General features: G+C 40.5%; 1 long non-coding RNA gene across 2 annotated transcripts; it reads right to left on the minus strand.

The window, feature by feature from the left end:
• On the minus strand, positions 1–2,251 carry LOC137169850 (uncharacterized). 2 transcript variants are annotated; one of them, XR_010924554.1, is made up of 2 exons: positions 2,148–2,251; positions 1–398 (listed from the first exon to the last, which is right to left on the minus strand). It is a non-coding gene; the product is annotated as an uncharacterized lncRNA (long non-coding RNA). The 2 variants fall into 2 exon arrangements; XR_010924555.1 differs by lacking the exon at positions 2,148–2,251 and adding an exon at positions 635–1,049.
• Positions 2,252–11,706: the final 9,455 nt, after the last annotated feature.

Here is an 11,706-nt window from a genome sequence, read left to right on the forward strand (position 1 = left end):
TCAATTATTTGCAACCGTTTATTGAAAATTATCTAATGCTGTCCATATCAACTTACAATGTAATAATAATCCATGATGACAAGTCAACTGGCCTTGTATTACATTGGCTTTAATGTTGTTACTGTACATTACATTCAAACAATTAGACATGTAATATGGAGTTAACTTTTCACATTAATACTGAGAAAAAGAAGAGAGGAATCACAGCCAGGTCTGCTCGTGTGACAAGTATATTCATTAAAATATAAATGTTTATAATTTCTGAGAGTATTCAAACTTTTGCTCATCTCTACATTTCTTTCAAAGACTGTGACAGAGTGGACATACACAGTAGAGGGTCTGCTGTCCAGGCTGGAGGTGTCTCTATCTTCTGCACTGTACTGTGGCAGAGGCAGCTTCTGTAAATACAGTACAAGCACATGTGTAAATGAATCAACTTGAACTGAAACGCAGAAGGGACGAAGTTGGTCTCACAGCTGTCACATCCAAGCCAGGTCTCAAGTCCTCAATTTTGACTTAACTCAAAGTCTCAAATCTGACCTCCATTAGATTAGTTTTACTTGAATTAAAATCAAATCTGTCAATAACAAGCAGCAACTACCACGACTTGATTCTGAAGTCAATGCGGAAATACCTTAAAGTGCCACCGACGGCCGCTAGATGCTCCTATTGACTGCCATTCAAAAGTCCTCAACTTCTCTCCAGAAATACAAAGTCAATCATTGTTTTCAATGAGTCACTATGGTCTCAGTCTATAAATTCAGGCCCTCTAATAAGGGTGATGATGGACATTTTGGAAATTATTGATCCGTTAATAAGATTTGAAGACTTATTGTTGCTTTGATGTCTGCCATGTAGGCGTTGTGAGCTGTAAGCTGTGATTGACAGTTGGCTGTCCTCAGCTCCAGGTCTCGCACTGAGTTGGACTATTGTTACAATATTTCACTAAGTTTAATGTTACTTGATTGTTACGTTAGCTAAAGGAGCTAATGTTAGCCCCAGTGTGCACCGCTCGGTGTTCCCAGTAAGCTAGCGTTAGCTTGGGTCTGAGGTAGGTTAAAGGCAACACCCCCTATCTGGAAGGTCTTGGCTCCAAACAGAAAAGATGACGCTAACCATTAGCTGCAACTCTGAGCTTTAAACCATCCTGCGTCCACCTTTATATACAGCCTGGGGTCAAGAAACAGTACTTCTATCGAAGTAAAATTTGCTTTCCAACAGTAATGCTGGGCAGCTCTCAGTGGTTCACAGTACAGAACATGTAACGTCTCTGAAAGATCATCCTCTCTTTGTCTCCTCTCCTCCACCACATTAACGACACTCCCATTATGTGTAGCTCCGCTCTCCTTACCACCATCACCATGTCGGCCATATTGACCTGACAGTAACGACGGAGAGTCTCGCCCTCCTCTACAGTGACAATTATCACTTTCTCCTTCTTTTCCTCCACCTCGTTCCTTCCTTCCTCCTCCTCCTCTGACTGCAATTAGGGAGAAGAATAATCATATTGACAGGGCTGACAGGTCGGGGGCAGGAGAGCGGGAACATGAATAGTCACATGTGTCAGAGGAATAGCGGGGAGGAGGAGGGGCCGTCAGATATATCAGTGTGTCTTATTGTAGCTTTGATATTATGACAATGACACACAGTCAATTCAAATTCAGAATCACTGAGGCCACCAGGTCCAATAAATGCCCAGGAATTAGTCTGCTGACATTTCTACACGGACATATTGACATCTGTAGAACAGTACAGACTGAGAATAACGCTGCACTAAATTATATATCGACATACATGGAAAAGAACCTCGAGATGTTACTGTATTTATATCACAGCCATGGAGGACACAGCTCATTTTTGACTGGCTGCCAGGTATCTACTAAAATTGTCTGACATTTTTTAAAACAAGCTTGTTTGTGATCTTATGAAAAGTCAGATAAGAGTCAAGGTGTTTTTAGCCTAGCTTACCACAAAGACTAGAAGTAGGGGGAAACTGCTAGCTTAGCTCCATCAAAAGAGAAAAAACACACCTTCCACCAACTCCACAGATGTCTGATTTACATGTTTTATGGTGTTAAAACAGCAATGTATGAAAGACTGAAAGACACCTGCTCATCATTACCTCATCAATTCAACAGTATATCTACCTCAGCTCAACTTCTAGTCTTTCCAGATCATGTCGTCACCCATAGTGGTAGTTAGATACTTAGGTCAACTTTCCAGTGCGTCTCCGTGTGCTTCCAGATCTCCTCGTGTGCCAGCCAGCTCGCTCCGTTCAACAGTCATCTAACCTGCCTGCCAAGACTCCTCTTCAGCCACGCTCACTACCCCGTTCTCTGTCTACCTGTTCACCGCTCTGCTTCCCTCCAAGCACCTGACTGCCTGCCCACTCTCCATCGCCATCTCAAGCTCCACTCGTGCCTGCTCAGCCACAGGTTCACTCGCTCCCTGCTGCTCCGCTCTGCTCAGCTTGCCTTCAGCCCCCCAGTGCTCTCCTGCCTCTCCCGCCCACCACCTCACCTTCATTCATATCGATAGATCCAAGTTTTTGCAATAAATCCTCTTAAACTTCTTCTCTGTCTCAGTGTGTTGCATATGGGTCCACTTGTTGCTGTATTCTTAACAATATGTCATTTTAGGGCAACTGACATTATGAACTATTGTGTAATTTTTGTGTCGTTTTTGGACACAGCCATTGTGAAATTCATTGCAATACATTTCCTTCATATCGTTTAATGATAAAGGCACCATGAGCAGTGTTGTTGTCAAAATGGAGAAGTGAAAACATAATGGGTTGGGACTGTAATAGCTAGCTAACAAATGTTATGTCATGCACACTAGCCAGTCAGCTTTATTTCTTAGAAAAGTGGCGTTGAGGATTCGTCCCTCATTCTGGCTGAAAAATGTTAGCTGTTGGGCTCTAACTGGGACAAAATTTCAGAAAGTACACACTTTCATTGCTCAATAGTTTTGACAGTGATCTTTTTGTTAGCTGAAATAAAAATTTGTTCACCAGCAGATTGAATTGCCATTTAATTTCACTTCATTATTCTGTCTACCAATGTGTTGCACCATGTTAGCTGATTCAAATCCATCCAATCTGTCATCAGTTGACATGAAAGTCGTAGCAGCAGGTACCAGGAGCAGTTCATTTTTATGTTTGTCGTGACGATCAAAGCAATACGCCATTTTAACAATTGATAAATCTGTGAGTCAACTTAAAACAACCTGTCCATTTTCCTGTTGCTGCTTTTCACGGATGTAGCTAGCTAGCTAGTACTGAACACGGTGAACAAACTGAAGATGCGGGCAATGATGCAGAGGTCCCAAAAAGAACAAAACTGCTTATTTGACATGTTTTAAATACTGTAGTGATGTAAGGTAGCAAAGCGTGTACGTATATTTATGGTAACAGGTATTAGCTGTTTAAATAGAAACTGTAGTAGAATTGATTTTAATAGAGATAGCAAAGGGCTGTAATATTCAGTCATAGCAGTAGTAGCCATAAGTAGCACTGTTAGTGGCCCTTTATTACGTCTACCATTAATGGTAAGAATACAGCAAGTACAGGCATTTGACACGCTGTTGATATTGTTTTTTCCCCCCAGTATCAGTGAGTGGTAGGTTCTACTTTTTACACAGTTCTGTATGAAATCTAAGCTTTTAACTTTATTTATGACCTTCACAACTTTACCTTTATTTTGAATTTCATTCTGTGTTCATTTGAATGTAAAGTTTCTGTTTTTTCTAAATTATGTTAGCATAAATCAATAACTAGCAACATATTTTTTATCATCTGTTTCACATTTCATTACTTATTATGCAAAGGTTGTTTTTTTTTTAACATGTATTAAAAGAAGAAATGCAAACTAATGTTCCCTTTTTTTTTTTACTGTGAAATTCACTGTTAAACTGTTTTGTGCCTGTGTGCAGTCATGCAATACTCTTACTATTATTTTCTTAATTATAGTGTATCTTACATTTGGGTTAATTATGGTAAAACCTATTTCTTCTTGCTTAACAATGCACATTCATTTTCCAGTAGCCTTTGACCCATTTATATACAGTCTTACACTAATTTTCTACTCTTTCCTTCTTATATACACTTTTACATTACACCTAAATTCCTCTCTCTGTATGCGTTTCACCATTAACACCTAATTGTCCAGTAATTTTGCTCCCGTCCTGCATTAAAACCCTTTTTTCCCCCTATAATTCTTCTCTCACTGCACACATATTTAAAGCCATTTTCCTCCTTTGTTTCTGTCTTAACTACATGCATTCCTCCATTAAAAGCTAATTTTCCGACAGCATCGCTCCCATCTATATGCATTGCTGCTCTGAAGCCTAATTTTTCTACTTTCTCTGCGCCTCCTCTCCTCTCGGGCTCCATCAGTCGGGAGGAGCTGGCCAGGGAAATCGTTAGTGCTCCTTCTCTTTAAATTGGGGAGGTGGACGGCAGGTGAACATCGCATTGATCGCCCTCTCAAGGCCTCTTTCTCCCCCCCCTCTCCTTCCCTCTCTCACATCCCTCACCACCAATTGTCTGGCCTTTACTCCCCCCCCCCCTCCTCCTTCCTCACATCAGCACCAATTGCCAGCCATTTTTCCACCGCTATCTCTTCCTTCTTCTTTTCTTCGAATGGTAGCGGAGGTCACAAATTTACAAGAGAGAGAGTGGAGGGGCGGGTTAGCGGAGGGGTGTTGCTGTCTATCTGTCTAACAACCACCATCATGGGGCGGAAAACAGAAATATGGGGGGGTTAGAGGGGGCTGGGGCAGCAGGGGGTTATGGGACAGAAATGGTGGGTGGCGTGGGAGGGGGGTCGGAGTAAACATAGTGATGATTTCCCCTGAGTTTCGTTCCTCCGGACCGATGAGGAGGGAGAGAGACAGAGAGAGAAAAAGGGGGAGACAGAGAGAGAGAGAGAGAACAGCTGCTGTCTTGTCACCGCCGGCAACCGTAACTGCGGTGACACCTCCTCCTCCTCCTCCTCCTCCTCACAACAAGAGAGAAAAGAGAGAGGGATGCTGCGAGAAAATCGAAATGCTGACACACACACACACATACATACACCAAACACCCTCGGCGGGCCTCTCGGACACCTCTCATCGTCCAATTAGAGTCCTCACTGAGAGCCGAGGAGAGGAGAGGAATTCCTGCCTCAGACATTAAAATTGTTTCACTGTTGAAACTGTTGTTTGTTTGTCTAAGTAGTGGTTGGTTTTTGTTCAGATTTTGGACTTCGTAAGATTTGAGTTTGTGACTACGGCTGTAGAGTAAATACTACAGCATCTGTAGTTTCAGCAAATACCAGAAACGTTGCATGTTTACGTTCAAGTGACAGTGCTTAGACTCTTGTCTAATGAGAAGATAGGGTGACATTATATTCATTAAGTCAGGTCGGTGGTGCTTATTCTCCTATTGAACATAATAAAACACAAAAAGAAGAAGGTGTCACAATGTGATGATGCAAATAATAGAGCGACAGTCAAAGCTGAAGCATCCTGGTGATGGAGAGAATGATGGAGAGAACAGCTAACATCACAGCTTCTTGCTTTTGGAAGCGTTTTGATAACAGCCTTACATACCGTAGACTGTAAACATGTATTGAATGCTGCTCAGAGATGAAAAAGAGAGCTTATGGAGCTTTGAGTCACATGCTTCTTGTACGTCACCATTTATTGGCTAAATCTGTTTCCATTGTACTTTGTTGCATTTTGCTTTTGCATCAACTTTTCTACCTCATTCAAGTGTAAAAACTTTCTATGCAATTTTTTATGACTTTTCTTTTTTCGAATTTCCAGGATTTCCGCTCACGTTTTTTTATGTGCCAATTGAAATAGTGCAGATAAAAGGTTGGATGGAAACCAACGCATAGAGAGCCGAAGTGAAACTGGAACTACCAGGTTCTGTTCCAGAAGAAGGAAAACCTCCAGTGACGTGTGAAACTATGTTAATAAGTAAAAATCCAGCCTTAGAACAGAACCTTCCTCAACAGTGTGTCGTGTGGTTTCCTTCATATGTTTAGATAAGGGTGGGAGTTTTCTGAAAAACCATCTAATGGTTGGTTGTTTGTTCAATATTTATGTGCTTTAATGGCCTTCAACGAACATCGTTTCCCATAAGCACTAGACGTTTGTTTACGGCTCGACAGAGGAGACAAATCCATGAGCAAGTGGAGGGTCGCCGTGAGTTCAGACACTTCTGTAATGACAGCAGGACAGAGAGGAGCGAACGCTGTGAGTGACTACAGCTCAAGTCTCAAGAAGCATGAGAATGTATATAAATGCCTGACCAGTGCCGCCGCTATGTACATGTGCATCACGCGCTGTGCGTAGGGCATCAAACAGCACCTCCGTAAAGCTGGAAATATATTCACAGATTCAAACTTTCCAGATCAATAACTCATAAGTGAAATGTTGTTAAAACACAAACAATGCCTCTTTCCTACCGTAGTAAAGTAGACACCTAAACGAGCCGTCCTCCAAGCACCACAAGGTAATTATGCTTAGGGCATCCAAAAGGCCAGCAGCAGCCCTGAGCTTGACCAAAGCTTGAGGTGAATGTATCTAAATTGCTCCCTGAAAGTAAAAAGGCAGGGCTTCAACCTGCTCTGAATGCTTCATCTGCAAAGTTACCTCTACTTCCTCCTCATCCGTAGCCTTTGTTGCTAAGTTAAGGTTGTTGCTAACGTTTTTTTTTAAGGTTTTTCCATGTGTTGTTCATTCTCATAATTCAGATCTGATTCAGCTCCAACATGTACGGATGAATTTGAGAAGTCGATTTGTAGTAAAGAAGGAGAAAAAGTAGTGAAATCTTGCTACTATAGTTTGTTTAACGAAGCTGACCAATCAGAACAGAGTGGTCTCATCAGGAGGCGGGGCCTTAAAGAGACAGGAGCTAAAACAGCCTGTTTCAGACAGAGGCTGAACTGAGGGGCTGCATAAAGGACCAGTAGAAGATATATAAGGAGTTTTTTTAACTGTAAATCATGTAAAGATATTCCAGTAGAGCCCCAGAATATAAATATACACCTGGAACTGTGCAGAATATGTCCCCTTTAAAGTACAGCCACAAAGCATCTAAACCAGCTGCAAATTTGAATTCAATATGCTGTAAAACAACTCTGAATTAAGCCAGAACAGGACATCACATATCTTCTGTACATAAGGAGTGATAATACACAGAAGAAGTATATCTTAAATGGTAGAAGTCAGTATAATACTGGCAGCTGTGTAGTCACAATTGTAGTTGCATCAGTAGTAGAAAAAGAACAAGCAGTCATAGTAGTAATAGTAGTAGTGATCACAGTAGAAGTTAGTTTTACTGTTATTCTGTGCAGTAGTTTCAGCAGTAGTACTGTAGCTGTAGTTGTATTTGTAGCAACAGTAAGAATCATTTTTAGTTAACTCTCCATTTTCTTCTCTTTGCCCGACACTCTTTATTCTCTCTCTCCTCCTCATCTGTCCTTTTTCTCTCTCTCCTCTCTCTGTCTCTCCTCTCCCTCTGAAACTAATTAGCAGTGAAGTCCAGAACAGAAGGAGGAGCGAGGGAGGGAGACATGAAGAACGAGAGGAGGGCTGAGAAACCAGAGGAGGAGAAAAAAAAGATACTAAAAGTAGAAAAAAAAAAAAAGATCCATATTAGATGGTTTAACCCTGTGAGCTGTAAACATCCACAGCAGAGAGTAGAAACTATTTCTACTTGTTTTTCACTGCTGTTTTCTTCCTGACAACTGCGGCGCTAAAGAGGTAAACTTCACAACGTTTTAGCGTTTTAGACGTCACTTGTTCATCCATCTCATGATACAGATTCACTTTGATGTCTACAAATGTGTACGTGACCTTATTTGTTTTTGTTCTCTGGTGCACATGTGGTGGATGTGAACTACATTTACAATTATTGATGGAGGACCCCAGTCTTGTTGTGAGCTTTCTGGGTTATAAAGCGTCAGCAAAGAATCAATTACAAAAAAAAAAAAACAGACAAAAAGGCAACTAATTAGCCAATTAACATAAAATAGATGTAGAGTAGTGAAGTGGGATGGACCGCTAGTTCAGGGTTATGAAAGTGAATTACCTCATTCTGTATTCAAATATTACTGAACATAGAAACTCAGGACTGTCCTGGATAACATAACAATCCTATAGGTTTATGTTCTGAGCAACAGTTTCAATTATTTCAACTTAATTTCTGAGAAATTAAATGGACAGGAGCATTGGAGTATACAGGAAGCCCCCACACACATATTAGGGGTGTAACCGAATACAAATACATTATTCAACAAAACACAAATAGTGTTTTTAGTGTTAGTGTTTTTTTATGAATATTTGTTTCATACAAATATTTTTAAAATTATTTGCTTTTGGGAAGAAAAAAACAAAACATGTCAAATACCAGCGAGCAGGTCAGTTATAGTCGCTATCTCAGCGTCTCTCCTCTGCTCCGCTGTGACGTCTATCAGCAGGTCTCAATGAGGGGAGTCACATCCACCTGCTACATGACGCACATTTCTTAATTTGGACACTGAGAGTGTCCAAATTAAGAAATATGGAGTATCTGAGAACAAACAACGCATTCTTGTGTTTTTCAAACGCAGCAACACACTCAGACAGAAACTGGTCCAACCAAAAGACCGCACACCCAAACACAAGAAAAACCATCTAGTAGTCCAACACGGTGAGGAATGCACAGACTAAATAAAAACTAAGAAACTAAACAACTATTAAATAAACACATGGCTCAACACAGGAGGGTTGACTCCTCAGGTGAAGACTCAGCAGTTTATGGACACCTGAAAGATGAGTGACACTCTTTGGAGGACAACACTGTGTATATTTTAGACAGGAAGGACAGACGGTTTGAAAGAGGGGTGGAGTAAACCATCTACGTCAAAGTAGAGAAACCATCTGTCCTTTCATCCCTTCCCAGGAGATTTAACAACCATTCACATTTGGCCTCATGTAACAACTCCAATGACACTTGGCCTCAGGTGACTCCAACGACTCTTAACGACCGTCATTACAACAGCCAGGAGCACTAACGAACCAAGTATCAATGACCTTGATAACGACCCCACAGAGGTTAAATGCCTGGGACTCCCCACCAGTCAGTTAGAGCTGAAGAAGCTCCTTAAATAAAAGGCAAAACATCTTCAAGTATCTACAACCAAGTCCAGTCGTCCTCGATTCAACTCTCCTTGGATAACCATGACCCGGATTACTGAGAATCCTCAGACTTCTGAGGAATCGAGTTTTTGGCAGAGCAGACATCCAAAAATACTACAATACCCATGAGCTTCATCCCCCGCTGCTGTGAAGAAGAAGCCAGTTAGAAGAAGTAATGAATTTAAAATGATTCATAGTTGCAGTTGTAGACAAAATGTGGCACCAAAGCTGCTGAATTCACTCAAAAGTGACCCAGAAATGAAAAGGCAACTGATTCACGCTGCAGACTGTAAAATCAGTTCTCTCAACACTGCAGTCCTTAACTTTCACCTACTGTTAGCTGCACAGTTTTAATCTCAGATGTTTCTTGGGAGTTGTGGTTAACTTCAACCCTGAAGTTTTTATGACCACAGGCTTGTACCTTTGACCTTTTATTAAAGAACCAGTTGCACTGGGACCAGGGACACTATTTCAGGCTCTTGTGGTTCTGGAAGTAAAAGTCTCATTCATTTTTCTCATAGACAATGTTATGTGACTGACAGTTTGAGCTCTTCCACATCTTGGATTGACATGAAACTCTCTCCTGGTTGAATCATCAGAACAAAAGATAAACAACTATGTTAGAAAATATCTGGTTCTTTGATAAAAAGGTGAAGGTACAAGACTGTTAATTGAAGTTAATTACAACTTCCAAGGTACAATTTGACAGAAACATCCAATCATCAACATAGAAACTCAGGACTATCCTGGATAATATAACGATCCTACAGGTTTATATTATGACCACCAGTTTTAATGATTTCAATGTTTCTGAGACATAACGTGAGTCAGAGGTGAGAATCAGAGCCGTAATGAATGTGAAACACTTTGATGTTGAAGTTGTAAACAAAACTCGGCGCCATAATGACCCAGAAATGAAAAGTGAACTGATTTAACTTGTAGATTGTAAAACCAGTTTCCTCAGTTGTACATTACAGGTCCAGTTAGCAGCATGACTCTAGAAAGATGTTTTATGTTTGATTGACTGAGTGTTTTATTTTGTAGGTGAATATATGTTTCATGTGTAGGTTTCATGAGAAGCCTCGTTGTGTCTCCTCCTCTTCCTCCTCTTTGAAGCTTTTTTTTTTGTTTTGTCTTTAAACAGCTGATCAGCCGCGCTGTGTGATGCTGCAGTCGATCGATGACATTATGCAAAACAAGAAAAAATATATAAAGAGGAATGTTGGCGAGGAGGAGGAGGAGGAGGAGGAGGAGAAGGAGGAGAGCAGGTGAGAGGAAATCGATGGACGGACTGCTTAAACTCTGACGCCTTTTCGTTTGTTGTGTTTGCAAGTCTAGTGTCAATAAACATGTAAATAAACCTCAAAACTCTCTCTGTTTCTTTCTCTTTTTCTCTGCCATGTGTTGTTACCTGATCTCCATATTCCAGCGAACAAGGAGGCACATTAGTTTGTTAAAATACTTAATATTACTGCAATTGTCTCCATCAGCTGCAAGTTTTTCTTACAACAAACTCCATCAGCTACAAGACGTTTCTGCACTATTAGTGATATTTTCTTTGTGTTGCATGCATCTTAAGGAATGTAAGAAACCTTTAGTTGAAGCACCGTGTTCATGTTCATGTGTCCATAAGACAAACTGGAACATCTAGTACGGGGCCCTTAGGTGTAAATTCAGTAGCTTGATAGGAACGATGCCCAAGATGTCTGACATATTGACAGCTCCATATTATAACTCATCATACAAAGAAGAAGTCCACTGATGATGGAAAACATATGTTCAATCCAATCCACTTTATTTATATAGCACGATTTTAACAAACACAATAAATAGCACAACAGAACACAATAAAACAATGAAGGACACAATAGGATAAAAGTAATAAAATAAGATAAAATCAAATAAAATCAAATAAGATAAAAATCAAATAAAATAAGATAAAAACAAATAAAATAAAATAAGATAAAATCAAATAAAATAAGTTAAAACAAATAAAAACAAATAAGATAAACTCAAATCAATTAAGATAAATCAAATAAAATAGGATAAACTCAAATAAAATAAGATAAATAAAGTGCACTGCTCACACAAGATGCAACACGCTACATGGTGTCAGAAGAGAGAAGAGGTGGGTTATAAGAAGAGATTTAAAATGAGACGGCGAGGAGGCCTAATGTCTAATGTGCAGCAGCGATCTATTCCACAGTTTTGGAGCTGCAACAGCAAATGCTGGTTCACGTCTGAGCTTAAGCCTCGCTTTAGGTCAGCTGACCTGAGAGAGCAGCTGGTCAGCTGACCTGAGAGAGTGGCTGGGAGTGTAGGGGTGCTGCAGCTCAGAGAGGTAAGGTGGGGCTAGGCCATTCAAGGCTTTAAAAGCAAATAAAATCATTTTAAAATGAATCCTAAAATGGACGCGCAGCCGATGGAGTGAAGCTAAAATAGGTGAAATGTGCTCATACTTGCTGTGTGCCAGTTAAAAGACGTGCAGCAGCATTTTGCACCAGTTGAAGACGAGCAATGGAGGACGCACTAACC

This window comes from Thunnus thynnus, chromosome 2, assembly GCF_963924715.1.
Source record: "Thunnus thynnus chromosome 2, fThuThy2.1, whole genome shotgun sequence".
NCBI classification, from domain to species: domain Eukaryota; kingdom Metazoa; phylum Chordata; class Actinopteri; order Scombriformes; family Scombridae; genus Thunnus; species Thunnus thynnus.